Source organism: Malaclemys terrapin, chromosome 12, assembly GCF_027887155.1.
Source record: "Malaclemys terrapin pileata isolate rMalTer1 chromosome 12, rMalTer1.hap1, whole genome shotgun sequence".
In the NCBI taxonomy this organism is placed as follows: domain Eukaryota; kingdom Metazoa; phylum Chordata; order Testudines; family Emydidae; genus Malaclemys; species Malaclemys terrapin.
This window is the reverse complement of record NC_071516.1, coordinates 44,701,717-44,725,481: the sequence shown is the minus strand read 5'-3', so window position 1 is coordinate 44,725,481 and position 23,765 is coordinate 44,701,717. Positions and strand designations below refer to the sequence as shown.

The window sequence follows — 23,765 nt, the reverse complement described above, 5'->3', positions numbered from 1 at the left end:
GGCCCGCTGGCTGGATCCAGCCTGCTGCTTCAATTCCTCTGGCCAGCGGCAAGCCTCCGCGCTGCAGGCTGGACACCCCAAGCCTCCCACCTCCACCCCCCTTGGGGCTAGTGCTACAAGCGCCGGCTCGAACTGCGTCCCTGCAGGGAACTGTGGACAATGGGAGCTGCATGGGAGGCTGGTGTGGGCAGCGCACACTGCACAGAGCAACCTGGCTTCTCTGCCTAGGGGCCGGACCTGGTGGTTCCTTCCAAGAGCAAAGCAGCATGGGATCAGGTCAGGCAGGGATCCTGCCTTAGCCCCGCTGCACTGCCACCTGGGAGCCACCTGAGGTAAGCGCCTTCTGTCCAGAGCCTGCACCCGCAACCATCTGCACCCCAATCCTGCTTCCCCACCCAGATCCCCTTCTTGCACCCAAACTCCCACCCAGAGCCTGCACCCTGAATATCCCACATCCCAACCCCCTTTCCCATTCCTGGCTCTACCCCAGAGCCCACACCCCCAGCCAGAGCAGCACCCCAATTCCCAGCCCTGAGCCTGCTCCCGGACTCCAAACCCCTCCCCCAGCCCGGAGCTCCCTCCTGCATCCAAACCCCTCATCCCCAGCCCCACCCCAGAGCCCACACCCCCAAACAGAGCCCTCATCCCCTCCAGAACCCCAAACCCCTACCTCAGGCCGGAGTCTCCTCCCAACCCTGAACCCCTCATTTGTGGCCCCACCCCAGCCCAGGGGAAGCCCTGAGCCCCCCCCTCCCACCGGCTGGGTGTGGCCCCCAACTGAATTTTTTGTGGGTCAGTGGCCGCTGCCAGAAAAAAAGTTCCCCACCCCTGGTCTAGGTGGTAGTCCTGCTGGAAAGGATCTGGGAGTTATAGTGCATCACACATTGAATATGAGCCGCCAATGTGATGCAGATTTTAAAAAGGATTATAGTGTTCTGGGGTGTATGACCAAGACTGCCATATGTAAGACATGGGAAGTCATTGTCCCGCTCTATTCAGCACTTGTGAGGCTTCAGCTGGAGTCCTGTGTCCAGTTCTGGGCATCAAACCTTAAGAGAGACAAGGAGAAATTGGAGAGAGGCCAGAGGAGAGCATCAAAAATGATCAAAGGTTTAGGGTATGTCTACACTACAAAATTAGGTTGATTGTATAGAAGTCGATTTTTAGAAATCTATTTTATACAGTCGATTGTGTATGTCCCCATTAAGTCAGTGGAGTGCATCCTCACTATCGTGGCTAGCTTCGACTTACGGAGTGGTGCACTGTGGGTAGCTATCCCACAGTTCCCGCAGTCTCCGCCGAATGCCTGATGGGGGCAAAAACATTGTTGTGGGTGGTTTTGGGTATATGTTATCAGTCGCCCCTCCCTCTGTGAAAGCAATGGCAGACAATCGTTTTGTGCCTTTTTTCCGTGCAGATGCCATACCACGGCAAGCATGGAGCCCGCTCAGCTCACCACTGCTGTTGTTGTGAGCATTGTAAACACCTCACACATTATCCTGCAGTATGTGCAGAACCAGAACCTTTAAAAGCAGGCAAGGAGGCAACAACAGCGCGGTCACGATAGTGATGAGGACATGGACACAGACTTCTCTCAAAGCACGGGCCCTGGCAATTTGGTCACAATGGTGGTAATGGGGCAGATTCCTGCCATGGAACGCCAATTCTGGGACCAGAAAACAAGCACAGACTGGTGGGACCGCATAGTGTTGCAGGTCTGTGATGATTCCCAGTGGCTGCAAAATTTTTGCATGCGTAAGGGCACTTTCATGGAACTTTGTGACTTGCTTTCCCCTGCCCTGAAGCACAAGAATACCAAAATGAGAGCAGCCCTCACAGTTCACAAGCGAGTGGTGATAGCCCTGTGGAAGCTTGCAACGCCAGACAGCTACCGGTCAGTCAGGAATCAATTTGGAGTGGGTAAATCTACCGTGGGGGCTGCTGTGATCCAAGTAGCCAACGCAATCACTGAGCTGCTGCTATCAAGGGTAGTGACTCTGGGAAATGTGCAGGTCATAGTGGATGGCTTTGCTGCAATGGGATTCCCTAACTGTGGTGGGGTGATAGACGGAACCCATATCCCTATCTTGGGACCGGACCACCTTGGCAGCCAGTATGTAAACCGCAAGAAGTACTTTTCAATGGTGCTGCAAGCACTGGTGGATCACAAGGGATGTTTCACCAACATCAATGTGGGATGTCCAGGAAAGGTGCATGACGCTGGCATCTTCAGGAACTGTGGTCTGTTTGAACAGCTGCTGGAAGGAACTTACTTCCCAAACCAGAAAATTACTATTGGGGATGTTGAAATGCCTATGATTAACATTGGGGACCCAGCCTACCCCTTAATGCCATGGCTCATGAAGCCATACACAGGCACCCTGGACAGTAGTAAGGAGCTGTTCAACTACAGGCTGAGCAAGTGCAAAATGGTGGTGGAATGTGCATTTGGATGTTTAAAAGCTCATTGGCGCAGTTTACTGACTAGGTTAGACCTCAGCAAAACCAATATTCCCATTGTTATTGCTGCTTCCTGTGTGCTCCACAATATCTATGAGAGTAAAGGGGAGATGTTTATGGCAGGGTGGGAGGCTGAGGCAAATCGCCTCGTGGCTGATTACGCACAGACAGACACCAGGGTGATTAGAAGAGCACAGCTGGGAGCCCTGCACATCAGAGAAGCTTTGAAAACCAGTTTCATGACTGGCCAGGTCATGGTGTGACAGTTCTGTTTGTTTCTCTTTCATGAAAACCTGCCTCCTTGGTTGACTCTACTTCCCTGTAAGCCAACCAATCTCCCTCCTTCGATCACCGCTTTCAGACGCAATAAAGTCATTATTGTTTCAAAATCATGCATTCTTTATTAATTCATCACACAAATAGGGGGAAAACTCGCAAGGTAGCCCGGGAAGGGTGGGTGAGGAGGGAAGCAGCGAGTGGGGTGGTGGATGAGGGGAGGAGGGAAGAACAAGGCCACACTACAGTTCGAAACTTATTGAATGCCAGCCTTCTGTTGTTTGGGCAATCCTCTGGGGTGGAGTGGCTGGGTGCCCGTAGCCTCCCCTTGCGAGTTCTTAGGCATCTGGGTGAGGAGGATATGGAATTTGGGGAGGAGGGCAGGTGGTTATACAGGGGCTGCAGCGGCGGTCAGTGCTCCTGCTGCCTTTCCTGCAGCTCCATCAGATGCCTGAGCATGTCGGTTTGCTCCCCCATTAGCCTCAGCATTGCATCTTGCCTCCTCTCATCATGCTCCTCCCTCCTCTCATTGCATTCATTTAATGCTTTCCTGGACTCTGCCATTGTTTGCTTCCGCGCATTCTGCTGAGCTCTTTCAGTGTGGGAGGACTGCATGAGCTCTGAGAACATGTCATTGCAAGTGCGTTTTTTTCGCCTTCTAATCTGCAGTAGTCTCTGGGACGGAGATGATAGGGGGAGCACAGAAACATTTGCAGCTGCAGGAGGAAAAAAAAGGGAGAGTAGTATTTAAAAAGATACATTTTAGAGAACGAAGGGAAGACTATTTCACACAGAATCAAGCGATTCACATTACATAGCACATGTGCTTTTGCTACAAGGTCGCATTTTGCTTCTTATATTGAGTGCCTGCTGGTTCGGCTTGCAGGCAACCATGGTAAGGCAAAGGGTTTTGGCTTCTTCAACCTTCATAACATGTGGGAATGGTTTCAAACAGCAGCGCCCTCCTTTCCCATACCAAGCAAAGCCCGTTGGGTTGGCCATTTAAAAGGAGGGGCTGCAGTTTTAGAGTGACTGTGCAGCACAACCCAACCTCCTTCCCAATTCTCTGGGATGATCGCTTCACCCCACACACATACACACACCACATGGCTAGTATCAGGGAAGATCCCTGTCAGCCAAACGCGAACAGCTCAACATGAACGGGCCTCCCACCACCGTGTGGCTAACAGCGGGGATGATTTCTTTTCAAGCAAAGACAAACAGCCCAGCAGGAACAGGCACCTCTGAATGCCCCCTTAAACAAATTTCCCGTATTTCAACCAGGTGACCATGAATGATATCACTCTCCTGAGGCTAACACCGAGAGATAAAGGCTTTTAGCGTACCGCCAGGAGAGCTTCATGTCCCTGGAGGATTTCCGCTCCATCCCCAGACATGTTAACAGACTTTTCCAGTAGCTATACTGGCCGCGAATGCATCTGGTAAACTCACCAAAGGTGCCTTCTCCGGCTTCATGGTCCAGAAGCCTGCCTTGGGAGGGTTGGGAAGGTATTGGCTCCAGGGTGCTGAACAGTTCCTGGCTGCTGGGGAGAAGGGGTTCTCCCCTTGCCTGCTGTGTGCTATCCTCAACCTCCTCCTCATCATCATCTTCCTCATCCACAAAAGCCTCATCCCTGTTGCGTGATGTCTCCCCCCTTGCAGGTGTCCACGCACAGGGGTGGGGTAGTGGTAGCCCCCCACCCAGAATTGCATGCAGCTCATCATAGAAGCGGCATGTATGGGGCTCTGACCTGGAGTGACTGTTTGCCTCCTTTGTTTATTGATAGGCTTGTCTGAGCTCCTTAATTTTCACGTGGCACTGCTGTGCGTCCCTGTTGTAGCCTCTGTACATCATGCCCTTGGAGATTTTGGCAAATATATTGGCATTTCATCTTTTGGAATGGAGTTCTGCCTGCACAGATTCTTCTCCCCATACAATGATCAGGTCCAGTGTCTCCCGTTCGGTCCATGCTGGAGCTCTTTTGCGATTCTGGGACTGCATGGTCACCTGTGCTGATGAGCTCTGCATGGTCACCTGTGCTGATCAGCTTGCCACGCTGGCTGAACAGGAAATGAAATTCAAAGGTTTGCGGGGCTTTTCCTGTCTACCTGGCCAGTGCATCTGAGTTGAGAGTGCTGTCCAGAGCGGTCACAATGGAGCACTTGGTGATAGCTCCCGGAGATCAATACCATCGAATTGCATCCACACTACCCCAAATTCTACCCAGCAAGGTTGATTTTAGCACTAAACCTCTCGGCATGGAGGAGTACAGAAATCGATTTTAAGAGCTCTTTAAGTCGACAAAAGAGGCTTGGTCTTGTGGACGGGTGCAGGGTTAAATCGACCTAACGCTGCTAAATTCAACCTAAACTCGTAGTGTAGACCAGGGCTTAGAAAACCTGACCTATGAGGAAACATTAAAGAAAGTGGACAGATTTAGTCTTAAGAAAAGAAGCCTGAGAGGGGACCTGAGAACAAATACATGAAGGGCTGTTGTAAAGAGATTGGGGATCACTTGTTTTCCATGTCCACAGAAGATAGGATAAGAAGTGATGGGCTTCATCTGCAGCAAGGGAGATTGAGGTTAGACAGTAGGGAAAACTTTCTAAATCTAAGGGAAACTAAGCTCTGGAACAGGTGACCCAGGTGTTGTCAGACATCACTGGTGTGGTGCTCTGCTCTGTCCAATGTTGATAACAGTCAGCTGCGTGCGTGTGTGTTCTCCTGGTGTGCTGTCCCGGCTCTGTGCAGATCGCTGGCACAGCAGATCTCAAGCGAACCACCCAATGACCACACACTCTGATAAGGTACGAAGGCACCCAGCCACATTTATTGCCAAATGAAACACTGTCTCTAGCTCCCCGGATCAGATGTCTACAGTTCTGCTAGTACATATGTGCTCCCTGACAATGGACCGGCTCAGTCTGTGGCAGGATTTACCACTGCCCCTTAGGCCAGACAAAGACAGTGCCCCAGGGATGAATTCTTATACACAGGTACAAACAAGTTACACATCACTCCTGACGTATCAAGGTGCAACCCCTCTGCATATTGGGGTACTGCCTCTCTCCTGGTACATGTTGGTTTGAACAAACAAGTCTATCCATCATATTATTCTTTTGACCCTGTCTTTTAGGATGGGTCAGCCTGTTCCTCATTATTTCTGTGGAATGTGTTTGAACCAGACTGTTCTGGTGCCATCCTGGTCCACCTTTTAGATACGTGTATACATGCAATTAGCAGCCTTCTTCTTGCCAACTTCTGTAACCAGGGCCTGCCTCTGGCTCACAGCTTAACTTTGTTTTATGTTAGCAAAGTCTTGACCATTACTTCAGTTCAGGCCTCAGGCCTCATACTGGGCCTCTGATACCAAGGGTTTATGTTTCAGGGCCTCATCTTACTACACCAGGGAGCTTGTGCAATCCCGATCAATGAAGGATTTTAAGACCAAGTTAGACAAACACCTGTCAGGGATGGTCCAGGTTTATTTCGACCTGCCTCAGTACTGGGGGATGGACCAGATGACCTCTCGAGGAGCAATCCAGCCCCACATTTCTGATTCTATTCTGTGAAATTTCTTCTGAAATGAAATCTCCTGAGCCTCCTTCCTCTTCATTAATTGTTATCTGTAGCCTGGCTGGGCAGGGAGCCAGGGAGATATGGGACTTTACACCCAGCAAACAAAGCCAGTTCCAAGACATTCCAAAGTATTCGGAGTAAAAGGAAATAATTCACCAAGTCGGGTGGGGAGTGGAGAAGAGACAGATTTGCTGACAAAGGTGGAGACTTTAAATGGCTCTTCTGTTCTCATCAGTCCCAAGCCACAGCTCTCTGCTTCCCAGCACTGGGCTCCTCCACACACAGCTCTGCTGATGCCCCAGAATCCCAGCCTACAATCCCCTATTATGGCAGGCTTGGGCTCATCCTGTGCTCTCCAAACAGCTCCATTTGTGCACCCTTATGTCTGACTTTTGGAATGGTTGTTTCCATTTATGATGTGCATAGCGACGCTCATTTCACAGTCAGGGTGCCCGGGAGATGTCCCTGCTCAGATGCTCGGCTTGTCAATCAGGCCACAGTGCTAACAGCCTGCTCCAGATGAGAGGGTTTTATCCTCCAGTCCCACATGCCAGCATGTTAGAATGGAGACACAAAACCTCTGAGAGCTGAAGCCCTGGGTCCAGTGGGAAGCAAAGACCTGAGCCCTGGTTTATAAGCTAAGCACTGAGTGGTGGATCCAGGAGCCCTATATGATAGACCAGAGCCAGGGCTGAGGGGCTTCTCTTGGCATCTCTGGAATGACCTTTTCCCCTCCAACCAGCCTGAAGAACTGAGCAGGGACTCGTCTTCCAGGTTTGGTCTGCTACCTTGCTGGGTGTTTTTTTCTCTGCTCAGCTCATCCTTTTCTAAGGGACTCAGAGCAGGAAGTTTCCCTGGGCAAACCCAGAGGCACAGACTCAGAGCATAATAGGAGCAAGGTGTATTTATGCAAACCCTGCAAAGTGATCACTGAACACCAAAGGGTCCCCTGGACTAGAGCATTTCCTTGTGAGTGCAGCAGTGAAGGTGGGATCCCAGCCCAGTTCCCTTTGCTCTACCCCACCCTGCATGCCTTGGCAAGCCCAGGGCACCTTCTCAAACCCCCTGACATCAATTGGAGTTTTTCCCCTGCAGACCTACATCCACAAGGGCAGTTTTATTTTAACCCCACTTAGAGGAGGATGCAACGGAGACTTACAGAGATGGGAGGTGGCTTGTCCAAGCTCTCACAGGGTGGGTCTACACTGCAGAATGGCCCAGGCCCTGACCCATGTTTAAGCCCAAAGTATCTGCACACAAAGCCCTCTCACGTGTGCCTGTCCCCTCTTCGGACACAGGAGAGCTTCCTTTCTCAGAGGTATGGGTCCAAGCCCATGTGACCGTACCCGGCCACCTGGCAGCAAGGTCACGACTGAAGGTTTCTTGCCAGGCTCATGTTTGCATGGTTCACCAATGTTATCGCACAATCCCCTGGGCCCGCACATCTTGGGCCTTCTGTCTCCTGTCTTCTCACTCACCTCCTGGTTCAAATACAGCCACTGATATTTAACCCTTCTTTTCCATGTGGATTGCTTGACTTCAAACATACTTTGGCCCAGCCTGTTGGAAAACTGAGCCAGTTGTAGCCTGATTTAGGGTGTACTGATAATATTAATTTGGATAATATGGGAATTTAATTTTATTTAATAATAATTATTATTAATATTAATGAGTATGGGTTTAGGCTCGCCAATCTGTTTGATCAGAAGATAAAAGTTCTTGTCCTGAATCAGGCTCCACGGAATTTATAAAGGACTCTCGGGGGTATGACAGGAAGCTTACACTGAGACAGATATAGTCTTAAAGACTTCTTATTAAAATTAATAATAGTAAGTAAATGGTAAAATATCCAGAGTTACAAAGTTACAATTGCATTACTGCTATTTAAAAGATACATATGATAATATAGTATTATATGTAACAAAGCTTTGGTTAATATACTTACACCCTTCCTTGATAACCTGGTGGTAAGAGACACAGGAACAGCCTTGTGGTTCAGGTGTCTCAATTTTTGAGTGAGGGATGCAGTGCTTAGAAAATGCTAAGAGCTATCAAAGCTGACTGGTGTTTACTTGACTAACTTAAACTTAAAGCAAAACCTAATAATCAAACTAAGAATAAAACTTAGGGAAACCAAGCTTAGCCTCGTTCCCTTGAAACTTAAAGTTTAAGAAAAACAAGTATAGCTTACGAATAGTAGCAGTCATCGTAGATAGCTAGAGTGGAGAAAGTAAATAAAAATAGAGTAAAGTGAGAACGGAGATAGTGAGAAATGGAGATGGAGTAAAGTAAGAACGGAGAAAATGGAGATAATAGAGAACGAAGCGAGAGAGCCTCTATTGAGGTGGGTTACCTCTTTTATAGGGCAAATGCAGGACCTCCTTCCTCTTATGCCCAAATTTCATTCCTTACCCACAGAAATGTTAGGGTACACTTACCCCATAGGCTGGTATGTATGTGCGTATTGATGACAGGTATGTACGCACATCAGTCTCTTGAGGTGTACTTGTTAAGTCTGTGGGAAAACCCCGTTTCCACCCTTTAAGGCTATTGGTCCAGGTAAAGGTCTCTAGACATCTGCGTGGGTGTTTTGTCTAATTTTACTTTTGGGGGTGAGGGTCTCAAAAGGTGTTAACTTCACATTAGCTTAACATACAGGGTTTGGGCCTGTAGGTAGATCTTGCATTACAGCCAAACTTACTTTTAATATAAATCTATAAACCTATTACAATACATCAAATACTTAAACTATAAGAAAAGATATATAGATATATATACAAGCAAGCAGGTTAGTCTTATAGGCTACATGCCACCCTTTGACGGGGTGGTTTGCACCAATAAACCCCGTCACACAGGTAGGATGTAGGTGGTTAAGCATTTATGGGAACAGTCTTAACATCATTTTCATAAAGATGATCAGCTGGGTTAGACTGAATAATAGTAATGTTTTCAAAAGTGGGAATAGGTGAAATAGCTTAATTCCCTATTGAATAAAACAAAAATTTGGTTCTCTGACAGGACACTCCAAGGGACCATATTGGTACCTCTTTTGCTTGGTAAACATGCAAAATTGGTTATTTCCAGCATAGGTCACCCTCTCCATCGGAGTCTTCCACGTGGTCAGCCTCATTAGGCATGACAATGATGAATTCCATACTCTCTCTTCCTGTAGTCCACACAGAACAGTGTTTGTTTCAAACACGTTACACCTACAAATGTACTGAGGCTCTTTTTAGAGCAACATCTATGGCACTTTCCAAGTCTGAGTTGGCGTGTGATAGACCATCAGGGGAGGTGCATTAATGCATTCCCTATAGATGTTGTTTTTGAGGTGACCTATAGAATGGTCAGCAACCAGTTGCCTGTACACATCCTTGTCTGGGTCAAACACTGGTAACAAGATTGTGAATGTATGTGTAGAGGCCTGTAGGGGCAGCGTGCTGGGAGTGCAGCTAAGCCCTGATTAGGGGGCGGAGCTTGGCTGAGGAGAGGGCCTATAAAAGCGGCCACCCAGCCAGGCAGTGGCACAGCTGCGAGCAGCGGCACAGGAGGCAGCGAACAGGGCTGCTAACAGGGGAGTTTGAGTGGGAGTTCCATTGGAGGAGGTGGAAGGGGAGGCAGGAGGGCGTGGTGCCCTGTGTGCTGTGTTTCCCCAGGTGCGGAGGGCACAGCTGAGCAGGCGGGCCCAGGCAACAGCAGCCATGAGCCAAGCAGCAGGTGACACAATGCAGATGATTGCATGCGGCACCTGCGGTATGTACATGGTCCTAGCAGTGGTGCCTGAACAGAGGTATGTGTGCATGAAGTGCCACCTAATAGAGCTGCTGGAAGAAAAGATCCGAGGTTTGGAGATGCAGGTAGATACCCTGGTAGAGTTTAGAAGGGGGTTTGAGCAGCTGATGGAGCAAAGGCAAGAAGTGGCTGAAGGGGAATGCTCAGGGGTACAGGTGGAAACAGGGGCAAAGGCAGCATGTGACCGTGAGAAGTAGGCCAAGGAAAAAGAGGGCCAGTGAAGGAGAAATAGAGCTCAGGAACAGGTTTGGGTGTTTGGAAAATGAGGAAGGGGTGCAGCAGGTGGTAACTGAAGGTGGCAGGGTGAGGAAGAAGAGAAGAGCGGCTAGTCCCATAGAAAGAGGGGAGGAGTTGATGGAGACAGCACCAAATCTGGGCCCCGGGAGGATACAGGATGGCATAAGGGGGATTATAAGGCAAAATAGGAATGGACAGGGGTTGCAACTAGAGAGAACAGGGGATAGATTAGTAGATCGCACTGTCACCAGGCAAAGGCGGGTTTACGTGATTGGGGACTCCTTACTGAGGAGGTTAGACAGGCCTGTGACCAGGGCGGACCCAGAGAACAGAAGGGTGTGCTGTCTACCGGGCGCTAAGATACGGGATGTGGACCTGCGGTTGAAAAGGATCCTAAAAGGAGCAGGTAAGAACCCCTTGATCATCCTTCATGCAGGAACTAAGGACACGGCTAGGTTCTCGCTGGAGAGAATCAAGGGAGATTATGCCAGGCTGGGGAAGACGCTTAAGGAAATCGAGGCTCAGATCATCTTCAGTGGGATTCTGCCTGTTCCTAGAGAAGGGCAGCAAAGGGGTGACAGGATTGTGATGATAAATAGTTGGCTAAGGGAGTGGTGCTATAAGGAGGGCTTTGGGATGTATGGCCACTGGGAGACAGAAAACTTTTGGGGACAGAAAACTGTTCTCACGGGATGGACTTCACATAAGTAGGGAAGGAAATAGACTTCTGGGAGGGAGGCTGGCTCATCTCATCAAAAGAGCTTTAAACTAGGAATTTGGGGGAGATGGTTGGAAGATGTTCAGTTAATCTCCACACCAGATTATAACATTGAAAGGGAGGATGACGAGATAAGAACAGATATAGCCGGGGGGAAGAGATTGGACATAAGGAGGAGGGGGGTATGGATACTAGACTAATAGTCATACTGGCGGTACGGTGTCCATACCAAATTGGATAACGAATGTGAGAGAGGCCAAACGGCATAAATTAAGATGTTTATACACCAAAGCGAGAAGCCTAGGTAACAAAATGGAGGAATTGGAGCTCCTGGTCCGAGAAATGAAACCGGATATAGTAGGAATAACTGAAACGTGGTGGAACGGTAGTCATGACTGGAGTACAGGTATGGAAGGGTATGTGCTGTTTAGGAAAGACCGAAACAAAGGTAAAGGTGGGGGAGTAGCATTGTATGTCAATAATGAGGTAAACTGTAAAGAAATAATAAGTGATGGAATGGATAAGACTGAGTCTGTCTGGGCATTACTCACATTGGGTAAAAGAACTACTAGAGCCTCCCCTGGGATAGTGCTTGGGGTGTGCTATAGACTGCCGGGATCTAGCCTGGATATGGACAGAGAACTCATTAACGTTTTTAGGGAAGGAAATACTAATAGGAACTGTGTAATCATGGGAGACTTTAACTTCCCGGATATAGATTGGGGAACAAATGCTAGTAACAATAATAGGGCTCAGATTTTCCTAGACGTGATAGCTGATGAATTCCTTCATCAAGTAGTTGCTGAACCGACGAGGGGGAATGCCATTTTAGATTTGGTTTTGGTGAGTAGTGAGGACCTCATTGAGGAAATGGTTGTAGGGGACAACCTTGGCTCGAGTTATCATGAGCTAATTCGGTTTAAACTAAATGGAAGGATTAACAGAATTAAATCGGAGACTAAGGTTTACGATTTCAAAAGGGCTAACTTTAATAAATTTAGGCGACTAGAAAGGGAAGTGGATTGGACTAACATATTTATGGCTCTAAAGGCGGAAGGCACCTGGGATTATTTCAAGTTGAAGTTGCAGGAGCTGTCGGAGGCCTGTATCCCGAGTAAGGGAAAACGGTTCGTAGACAGGAGATTTAGACCGAGCTGGATGAGTGAGCGTCTCAGAGGGGTGATTAAGAAAAAACAGAAAGCGTACAAGGAGTGGAAGATGGGAGGGATCAGCAAAGAAACCTACCTTATTGAGGTCAGAGCATGTAGAGATGGAGTGAGAAAGGCCAAAAGCCGTGTAGAGTTGGACCTGCGAGGGGAATTAAAACCAATAGTAAGAGGTTTTATAGCCATATAAATATGAAGAAAACTAAAAAAAGAAGAAGTGGGACCACTTAAGACTGTAGATGGAGTGGAGATTAAGGATAGTCTGGGCATGGCACAATATTTAACTGAATATTTTGCATCGGTCTTTAATGAGGCTAATGAAGGGTTTAGGAATAGTGGCAGCGTGACAGATGGGAATAAAGGAGGGGGGGTTGACATTACCGTATCCGAGGTAGAAGCCAAACTCGAACAGCTTAACGGGACTAAATCGGGCGGAACGGATGATCCTCATCCGAGAATATTAAAGGAACTGGCGCGAGAAATTGCAAGCCCGTTAGCAATAATTTTTAATGAAGCTGTAAACTCGGGGGTGGTACCATTTGACTGGAGAATAGCTAATGTGGTTCCTATTTTCAAGAAGGGGAAAAAAAGTGACCCGGGTAACTACAGGCCTGTTAGTTTAACATCTGTAATATGCAAGGTCTTGGAAAAAATTTTGAAGGAGAAAGTAGTTAAGGACCTTGAGGTCAATGGCAATTGGGACAAATTACAACATGGTTTTATGAAAGGTAGATCGTGCCAAACCAACCTGATCTCCTTCTTTGAGAAAGTAACAGATTTTTTAGATAAAGAAAATGTGGTGGATCTAATATACCTCGATTTCAGTAAAGCGTTTGATAGGGTACCGCATGAGGAATTATTGGTTAAATTGGAAAAGATGGGGATCGATATGAAAATCCAGAGGTGGATAAAGAACTGGTTAAAGGGGAGACTGCAGCGGGTCGTACCGAAAGGTGAACTGTCAGGTTGGAGGGAGGTTACCAGTGGAGTTCGGTTTTGGGTCCGATTTTATTTAATCTATTTATTACTGACCTCAGAACCAAATGTAGGAGTGGGCTGATAAAGTTTGCGGAGGACACAAAGTTGGGAGGGACTGCAAATTTGGAGAAGGATCGGGATATCCTGCAGGGAGATTTGGATGACCTTGTAAACTGGAGTAACAGTAATAGGATGAAATTTAATAGTGAGAAGTGTAAGGTTATGCATTTAGGGATGACTAACAAGAATTTTAGTTATAAGCTGGGGATGCATCAGTTGGAAGTAACGGAAGAGGAGAAGGACCTCGGAGTCCTGGTTGATCGCAGGATGACTATGAGTCGGCAATGTGACATGGCCATGAAAAAAGCGAATGCGGTCTTGGGATGCATTAGGCGAGGTATTTCTAGTAGGGATAAGGAGGTTCTGGTTCCGTTATACAAGGCACTGGTGAGACCTCATTTGGAGTACTGTGTGCAGTTCTGGTCTCCCATGTTTAAAAAGGATGAATTCAAACTGGAATGGGTACAGAGAAGGGCCACTAGGATGTTCCGAGGAATGGAAAACCTGTCATATGAAAGGAGACTTGAGGAGCTCGGTTTGTTTACCTTAACCAAAAGAAGGCTGAGGGGGGATATGATTGCTCTCTTTAAATATATCAGAGGGATAAATACCAGGGAGGGAGAGGAATTATTTCAGCTCAGTACTAATGTGGACACGAGAACAAATGGATATAAACTGGCCATCGGGAAGTTTAGGCTTGAAATTAGACGAAGGTTTCTAACCATCAGAGGGGTGAAGTTCTGGAACAGCTTTCCGAGGGAAACAGTGGGGGCGAAAGACCTCTCTGGCTTTAAGATTAAGCTTGATAAGTTTATGGAGGGGATGGTTTGATGGGATAACGTGATTTTAGTCAATAGGTCAATAACGTGCCATCGCTGGTAATTAGTAACAATGGTCAATGATGGGATATTAAAAGTTAGTACAGAGAACTTTTTCCGGAGTGTCTGGCTGGAGAATCTTGCCCGCATGCTCGGGGTTCAGCTGATTGCCATATTTGGGGTCGGGAAGGAATTTTCTTCCAGGGTAGATTGGCAGAGGCCCTGGAGGTTTTTCGCCTTCCTCCGCAGCATAAGGCAGGGGTTGCTTGCTGGAGGATTCTCTGTGACTTGTAGTCTTTAAATCATGATTTGGGGACTTCAACAGCTGAGTCAAGGGAGAGAATTATTCCAGGAGTGGGTGGGTCAGCTTTTGTGGCCCGCATCATGAGAGAGGTCAGACTAGATGATTACAGTGACCTATTTGTACTTTAATGGGTATAGGAAGTGTGGTAACAACCTGATTACTTGAAAAAGTTGCAAGTGTTTTGAGGACCTAGGATCCTTAACATGGATAATGCTAATTGCTGCCCCGGTATCTATAATAAAATTCCTGTGGTGGCCCCCTACCACTGCAGATACTTTGGGTCTCCCTCTTGCATCCCTGCCTAAAGGGACTATGACTACACTTGGGGCCAATTGGTATCATGCCGAGTAATTTGTAGAGTATGCAGACAAATATCTATGGGTTCTCCTTCTATCGCTCCGGAGGCTGTCTACCAGAGAGAAGGAAATGAGTTAACGGAGGCCACCGGACGGTTTGAGGATGCTGGGCCTTGGCCTTTCAATATCAGCTTATTTATGTGGGCTTGGAGTTTCCGGATATCCCATTATTGAGCCTTAAGCGTCTGCTTAACATCATTACAACTGAGTCCTCATCTTTGACTTGGGTCTCTGCAAGCGTGAATTGTTTTGTGCGGCATCTGAAAAGAAAGGAACACAGTCCCGGGCCCCTATATGGGATTCAAACGCAGAACCCTGTTGAGAGGCACGCCCACTCAAAGGTCCAGGGTTACTACGTGGGTTAGGGTCATTTTGCCAATGCTGGTACCTAAGGAATTTAGAAAAACCTTGGCCTAACCCTGGGGGTTCCTCAATCCTCACAGTGGGATTAGCTCGTGGTTCCTGAAGTATTGCATTGGAGATAATCCTGGATGAGCAGGGTTAACTTTCCATAAAACCTCAATGTCCTATACTTAAGGCATCTTTACACTGACACAGGACATTTTTTTAGTCCGTTAACAATTACAGTTTTTTTTTTTTAAAGGCATTCCGTTTTTACTATTGGGGCGGACACTAACAAAGGAGAGGCTATTTCCTCCCCCTTTGCTCTGCTCACCTCATCCTTTACTTCACTAGTTGCTTCCTCTATGATGACACTCAACTCCGCCTCCTGTGGTGCCACCTTGAGACTTACTTTCCTACCTGCAGACTGCTGATAGCTTCTGCACTGCTAACTTCTTCTTTTGACTCTCCTGGTGGCTTCTGAGACTTAATCTCCAGCTCCACTCCTAAAGGTACCGTATCAGCCTGAGCTAACTCTCTCGCCCTAATTCTAGTTATTGGCCCTTCAGATTTTTTTATCTCCATCGGTTCCACCATGACAATAGGGATGGGAACCGATTCTTTATCCTCCTCTAACACATCTCTTTAACTCTCTAATTCTTTCCAACAGCCGACCACAATCTGATTTATAGACGTCTAGTGATTTTAAGCTGGCATGCAAAAGTTTGCTGGGCTTTCCTGAGTAACTCTAATTTTTTTATTTAATTTCTTTCCCAGTGAACTATAAGCTATGAGCAGACATTTAACAGCTATTTTCTTCACCAGTTTAGCCTTTCTTTCTTTTTTTCTGCTTCATTTCTACATCAAATACATTACTCACAAAACCCCATGGGTTACAATGCTTAGATATTATCTTGCTATTCTCTAGCTGTTCTAAACTCCTCCATGTTCCTGAATGTATTTTCTGGCAAGATTTTCTAAAGCCATACTGCTGGCAATTCCAACAGACTTTACTCTTGCCCTTACTCCACTCACCTTAACACATAACATAGAACTCATTTGAATTCTAACACTTCACTTTTAACACTTTTAATATGAAATAGAGAATTCATCTCAATTCTACAACTTTACTAGCTTTTCAATAACTAGAATAAATACTCTGTTGGTTTACTCTGACATGGAAGGCGTCTCTTCACAGAAACAACAGGAAATAGTACCCCAAACTGGTTTTCTACCTAGTTCAATAAGTCCCAAGTAAATGATAGAGGGGTGGGGGTGTGTTCCCCTCTCTTCCCTCGATGGCTTGTAGCTGATCGAGAGGTCTTTTCCCTCTGTCAGGACCTGCCAAACAGCTGGGGATACTGAGGCAGACGGATCAGAGGTGCAGCCCGGGAGAGTTGTGGGGACCGAAGAACAATACAAGTTCTGAATTATTGCGGCCTCTTGGCGGCAATTAATACATAGATTTATCAACTCCCCCGCCTCCACTCAGTGTGGGTCATTGGGTCCAATGCTACTGCTTATATCTTATTGGTACCATTCGTTATAACTTCAACCTCCAACAAAACCCCTTAAACGCGCGTATCACATTAAATATCATCACTATTACTTTATCTTGCAAGATTAAATTCATAACTTTAAGTCAAGACTTAAGTTAAACCACAATACAGAACGGAAATACTGAGCCTGCTGCCAAGACACAGCCACAGGAAATCAGGTTCCTGTGCTCTTAAGAGTGAGTTAGCAAGACACACAAATCTTGCTCTCCAACTCCCTGTAACTCTAACTCTTTACTTATGTCTCAGGTGAGATTTTCAGGGGTCTAAGGATGCCTGGAATCCCTGAAAATTCCTGTCACACACTCCTCAAGTCTCCTGGCTGGCTCGCCAGCCTGTAGCCTGATTTAGGGTGTACTGATAATATTAATTTGGATAATATGGGAATTTAATTTTATTTAATAATAATTATTATTAATATTAATGAGTATGGGTTTAGGCTCGCCAATCTGTTTGATCAGAAGATAAAAGTTCTTGTCCTGAATCAGGCTCCACGGAATTTATAAAGGACTCTCAGGGGTATGACAGGAAGCTTACACTGAGACAGATATAGTCTTAAAGACTTCTTATTAAAATTAATAATAGTAAGTAAATGGTAAAATATCCAGAGTTACAAAGTTACAATTGCATTACTGCTATTTAAAAGATACATATGATAATATAGTATTATATGTAACAAAGCTTTGGTTAATATACTTACACCCTTCCTTGATAACCTGGTGGTAAGAGACACAGGAACAGCCTTGTGGTTCAGGTTTCTCAATTTTTGAGTGAGGGATGCAGTGCTTAGAAAATGCTAAGAGCTATTAAAGCTGACAAGGGTTTACTTGACTAACTTAAACTTAAAGCAAAACCTAATAATCAAACTAAGAATAAAACTTAGGGAAACCAAGCTTAGCCTAGTTCCCTTGAAACTTAAAGTTTAAGAAAAACAAGTATAGCTTACGAATAGTAGCAGTCATCGTAGATAGATAGAGTGGAGAAAGTAAATAAAAATAAAGTAAAGTGAGAATGGAGATAGTGAGAAATGGAGATGGAGTAAAATAAGAACAGAGAAAATGGAGATAATAGAGAACGGAGCGAGAGAGCCTCTATTGAGGTGGGTTACCTCTTTTATAGGGCAAATGCCAGACCTCCTTCCTCTTATGCCCAAATTTCATTCCTTACCCACAGAAATGTTAGGGTACACTTACCCCATAGGCTGGTATGTATGTGCGTATTGATGACAGGTATGTACGCACATCAGTCTCTTGAGGTGTACTTGTTAAGTCTGTGGGAAAACCCCCTGTTTCCACCCTTTAAGGCTATTGGTCCAGGTAAAGGTCTCTAGACATCTGCGTGGGTGTTTTGTCTAATTTTACTTTTGGGGGTGAGGGTCTCAAAAGGTGTTAACTTCACATTAGCTTAACATACAGGGTTTGGGCCTGTAGGTAGATCTTGCATTACAGCCAAACTTACTTTTAATATAAATCTATAAACCTATTACAATACATCAAATACTTAAACTATAAGAAAAGATATATATATATATATATACAAGCAAGCAGGTTAGTCTTATAGGCTACACCGTGCCCCTAACCACTGGCTGCCAGCAGGCCAGACACACCTGGGTTCTGGTCAACATGTGGGCCATCAAGGTCCAGGACTTTATCAGGACTCAAGAAATCAGCATGTTTGTGAAAGCTCAGCAAGGAAGCTGGATCCACTGGACGGTTCTCAGGGCTGGGAGCAGCTCAAGCACCTCAAGACCACTTGCTGCAAAGGGAAGGATGGGAAGGGTGCATCCGGGAGCTCCCCAACTACCTGCCCCTTGCACCAGCAATTCCATTGCTGCTGGGAACCAGACCAGAGTCATGCATGACAGTCTGCTGAGCCAGGAAGGACTTGGGCACCCAGAGGCAGAGGCAGTGGGGACAGGGACACCACCAGAGCAGATCATGCAGTCACCAGAGCAGACCCTGGTGCTGCTGCCAGCATGAGATTAGCCAACATGGGTGAAGTAGCCAAGGGCATCCTGGGCTCATATCTGGAGGACCTATCTGGGGATGAGCCTGAGGGGCAGCCCACAGAGGAAGCAGCAGCCCAGCTAGTCCCAGAGCTGTAGGTGGAGCTGGGGCCGTGATCCCCTGGACACCATATGGGGTCCAGGCTGGATTCCAACACAGGGAAGAAAGTGAAACCAGCACCTAGCATCCACCGTTCCTAGAAGCTGCAGTCTGCCCATGGGGGATCCACAGTGATAGCAGCCACCATCAGCTATATCAACCGTGGTATGACTGCCATGGCTAGACCCCCTCCAAGACCTGCCTTGGGCACTGCTGCAGAAATGTCCACCCGCATCTCGGACCCACACTGCCTGACTCCTGCAAGAGCAGTGAAGACACGAGCATGGAGTCGGTGCTGGATCCATGGCCTGTGCCTAGGAGCAGGAAGCCTGCAGGCCCGAAAGGGCTCAGCGGATGAGTTGGCAGCATAAGGGCCCTTCCAACCAAGCACTGCAGGACGGACAGAGAAGATCTCCACCAATGCACCATGACCCAATCCCTGTAGCGGTTACTGCTAGCAAGGGCGCTAAGGCCCTGGGATACGCCGCAAAAGGAACAGCGCCAGAGATGTGTGAGTACATCACACATGTGTTAATGCACTGGCCCGGGTATGGGATGGGCATGAGGCATGCATACCAGTGCTGAGTGGATGTTTGTAGGCAAGCTTGGAAGCATGGTCTGGCAGGCAGGGTACATGGACCCAGGCACATGATGCAGTGCAGATGTACCCTTAGACCAAAGAAGAAATAAGGCAGGAAAGTAAAAGGGCACATGGGATTGGGGGGAGGGGAGGCACATGAGTTGAAAGCAATACCCTAAATCTTCCATCCCAGGTGATGGTCAGGATGGAGCCAAAGCTGGGGGAGGTGACAATGTTTTTTGGGTCCCTCTCCAGAACAGTCTGCTCTGGACAATTTTCAGGATCTGAACATCCCCTGTGCCCTCTCTCCCAGGCATGAACACCAGACAAACAAGGTCCAAGAAGGGGTGACAGCCTCATTCCATCGCCATTCACCAACCAAAATGCATTTTGGTCCTTTCAGCTATAAACATTCCCTCCCAACCTGAGGCCCTTTCAGCTCATGTCAAGCAGACTCAGGCTTCTAACCCCAGTTCTGCAGACTCCTGAGCTCTGCTCCTTTCACCTAAACAATACAAATTGTTCCAGCTGTTTGCCTCCAGCTTTGCCCTAATTTCCTTAGCAACTGTACGAGACAGACTGAGCTGGACTATTGTTACCTAGGACAATCTAGGGCACAAGCCTTGGGACTACATGGGCGTAGATGGCTCATTAACTGGTGTGTCCCGGCTCAGAGAGACTGTCCAGGCAGGGGAGGAGGGGGAAGTACATTCCAGGAACCCAGGGAAGAGCAGGGCGTGTTGGTGATGCCCAGAGAGGCAGGTCAGGGGAAGGGTGTGGGAATGTCTGACTGATATAACCTGGTTCCTTTGTGAGTGTCTCATGTTGAGGAGGATCCTCAACAGCAATCTCCAGCTCCATTCACCTTACAGGAAGACACCCAGACAGGGACAGGGACAGTGAATTCAAAGTGAGTATCTCCCTCATGACTAGCCAGCTCAGAGCTGAGATAGCAGGGGGCTGCAGGTTGGGATTGAGGGACATCTGCAGAGCTGTGGGAGGAGGGCTGAACTCCCCCGCCCTTCATGGGCAACTAATTACATCAAAACTAGTTGTTTTAATTTTTTTCTAATAGGAAAAAAAATCCATTTAGTTGTTGGTTGGAAATTTGAATTGAAATGGAAACATTCATGCATACTTTAAAAGCATATATGTATATATTTAGATATAGTCCCTGCTCAGTTCTTCAGGCTGGTTGGAGGGGAAAAGGTCATTCCAGAGGTGCCAAGAGAAGCCCCTCAGCCATGGCTCTTGTCTAACATACAGGGCTTCTGGATCGACCACTCAGTGCTTAGCTTATGAACCAGGGCTCATTTTATCTATCTATCTATCTATCTATCTATCTATCTATCTATCTATCATACATTAAAATGCTGATGTTTATTGGTGTTTTAAGATGTTTAAAATGTGGGGCCAAGAGTTAGTGCCAAATTGCCTTGCTGATGAAAACGTAATAAACTTGCTTACAGCAACCAGGCAGCCACAGTGAGCTTAACTCCTTTTTTATTGAAATTTTGTGAAAGTTTATGCATATATGGAAGGAATTAATACAATTTCTCATTCTTAGGACAGGTAGATTAGTATAAAGTAACAGAGGGTCCTGTGGCACCTTTGAGACTAACAGATTAGTATGTTTTAGAGACTTTGCTCCAGAATGCTTGATTTGTGACTAGGAAACTTATATAAATATAGGTTTCCTAGTAGGACAAGATATTTAAAAACATTATTTGCCTTGGTTGTTATCTTGCATCATTACTGTCTTATTTCCTCACCTCTTTATCTCCACGCAGGGCAGCCCTTTGTACTTACAGGGTGAGACGGAGGAGACATGGCCCAGTCAGATAGATCAATGGTGGTAAGTGGGATCCCCTGTGAGTCAGGATCCTCCCAAGGCAGGACTCTGGGCTTTCCCCTCCCACCCCTCTCTCAAGACAATCCCAGCCTCTGGAGATAGTGTTGCAGGCCCAGGCATATCTAGGAGACTTAACTGCAGACACCTCCCAGGGCTGCCCCAATTCCTATCCCAGGTGCCTGGTCACTCTTGGAACTGGGGGGCAGGGGGTGTTCAAGCATCGAAGATTCACAGCTGGTTTTAATGGGCCATAGCGCTATTGGTGGCAATGGGCCATATCCCAGCTGGTGTATATCGGCCGTAGCCCCACTGGGGTGAGTGAAGAGGAGTTGTTATTGCCCTGAGCGATTCACTCCTGGTGTCACTAAAAAGTTTTTCCCCTGATAGAAACAGAGAAGTCCCCTGACGTCTCTCAGTCCAACCCCACAAGCACATGGTCTTCTCAAGCTGCCTTGATCCTTCTGCAACTGCTCCCTTCCCGCCCCCTCCCCTTTGTCCCCACTCCAGGGCTCCAGGACAGTCATTGGATCATTGGTCCCTCGGAAGGACTCCCCAGGCACAGACATCTTCCGCAATGACAGTGGAGACTGCATCGTCCGCTCTGACCTGGGCTGCTACCTGCAGACAACTGAGTTCCTTGAGAGGGGGTGCAACATCAAGATCCAGAAACTGCACCCTGCCTGCCAGGGTGGGGATCACTATGTGGGCAGCAGGAAAGAATCCAATATCTACATAATCAAGGACAGCTCCTACCGGGTGGTTAAAGACCTGGGCACGGATAAAGGAGCTCAAGTCTATAACCTGCATCCCAGGTGCAGTGGCGGGGACCACTATGGGAGAGCTGGTAAGACATTCTGCATCATTTTCCAAAACCAAGGGAAAATCCACTGGGTGACTAATTTGCACACAGCTGAAGGTGAATTGAACTTCGACTTGCACCCTGAATGCTGCAAGGGGCTCTATTACTTCGGCATCCATGACTACCTAGCCCTGATAAAGATGGACGAGAAGTGGGGGGCTCAGTTCTACCTATATTGGGATGTCAGATATGACAAGCTGGACTCCTTCTACTCCATCCACCCCAATGTGCTGAACTTCTTCCCCGGGGGACTGACCCTCACCAACGGCATCTCAACCGGTGGCTGGGAGTGCATCAAGACCCTGCACAACGACTCCGACTCCCCCGTCACCTGGTCTGACAAGGTCACCCGCAAGGTGGGCTATGCCAAGCAACAGATGTCCAGCATTGAGCACAACTGGAGCATCTCCTCTGAGATGTCCTTCGGGGCCGGAGACCTCACCAAGCTCATCATCCAGTCCCAGTTCTCCCTCAGGGCCAAGTACGGTGGGAGAAGCATCTGCACGGAACAGGAGGACTGGACTGAAGCCCGAGAAGAAGACGAGTCAATCCAGGTGACCCTGGAGCCCAAAAAGAACCTGTACATCTGGTAGTACCAGCTTGGTACAGGCCAGAAGCCCATCTTGTTCTGCAGGGACCTCCAGTTTACCAAAGAAAACAATCCACCCGACCGCATCCCGCTGCCTCCAGTCCCCTAAGGGTCCATGGAGAATGCCAGCACCATGATGCTATTCGGGATGCGTGCATGTGAGCTTACCCCTTCCGGTCTTTCCCTGGGCTGGCCAAATTTCACCCACCTCATCCCAGCTGTTCTTCTCCTGGTTTTCTTCCTGTTCCCAGCTTTATCTAAATCTCATTTGCAACAAAGATTGTTTAATTAAATGTTCGCTCCTTCCTATTGCTATTAGTACACTGGTTGGAAAATGGTGTTTGATTTTCCCATGGAAAATTGAGACTTTCTAGTGAAAAACAAATAAAAAAAATAACTAAAAGCTGCTGAAACTGCAGGAAATTGGGCACAAAAGTGCTTAAAACTGAAAAAAATTGAAAAATTATTGGCAGAAAGCTGTCAAAACAAACAAAAATGTATTTGCTGAAAACTGAAAAATGTTTTATTGGTAGCCAAGCATTTTCAGGTTTTCTGGCCAAAAAAATAACATAGATTCTGAGGGAAGCTGACACTTGCTGTGAATATTTTGCATTTGCAAAAAAAATCTAATTTTCCCTGAAAACCAATGTTTCAAACAGCTTTAATTATGATGACAACACACAGCGGGCCGACACTTCTCCCCCAGCCACTTCTCCTTCTTCCATTGTCCTTCATCCACCTCCTTCACAGCCTTTCCCAAACCTTGTTCCAAATCTTGCCTGTAATGTCAATGACGGAATGGGATGTTCTCTCCCTAATTGCTACTGTTACTCACAGCCTAGAATTTGTTTTGGGCCCCCTCACAGTCCAGAGTCCAGTAGAAACCAGAGGAATCTGTGAAGAGTTTTATGTAAGAATTGGGGGGTCAATACTATGGATTTGCCAAGGTGCCAGAGTGGATATGAAAGGTGAAATCTAGCAAGCTACATTTGCTGTCCATGTCTGAATAAAATTTAATTAGGATAACCCCTTATTATTGAGTTCAGGAGCCTTAGCATTCTCATTTTAATGCTTAGCTCTTCTCACATCTACGTGTACCCTGGACAGTACTGCTGCAGGCAACAAAGTATATCATAA

General features: G+C 47.1%; 2 long non-coding RNA genes across 2 annotated transcripts; one reads left to right on the top strand and one right to left on the bottom strand.

Annotated features, from left to right (window-relative positions):
• Positions 1-2,929: 2,929 nt before the first annotated feature.
• Positions 2,930-17,645, bottom strand: LOC128847124 (uncharacterized). Its single transcript, XR_008446847.1, has 3 exons — positions 17,344-17,645; positions 12,309-12,371; positions 2,930-3,452 (listed from the first exon to the last, which is right to left on the bottom strand). It is a non-coding gene; the product is annotated as an uncharacterized LOC128847124 (long non-coding RNA).
• On the top strand, positions 15,536-21,793 carry LOC128847125 (uncharacterized). The gene is made up of 3 exons (XR_008446848.1): positions 15,536-15,599; positions 21,119-21,183; positions 21,688-21,793. It is a non-coding gene; the product is annotated as an uncharacterized LOC128847125 (long non-coding RNA).
• Positions 21,794-23,765: the final 1,972 nt, after the last annotated feature.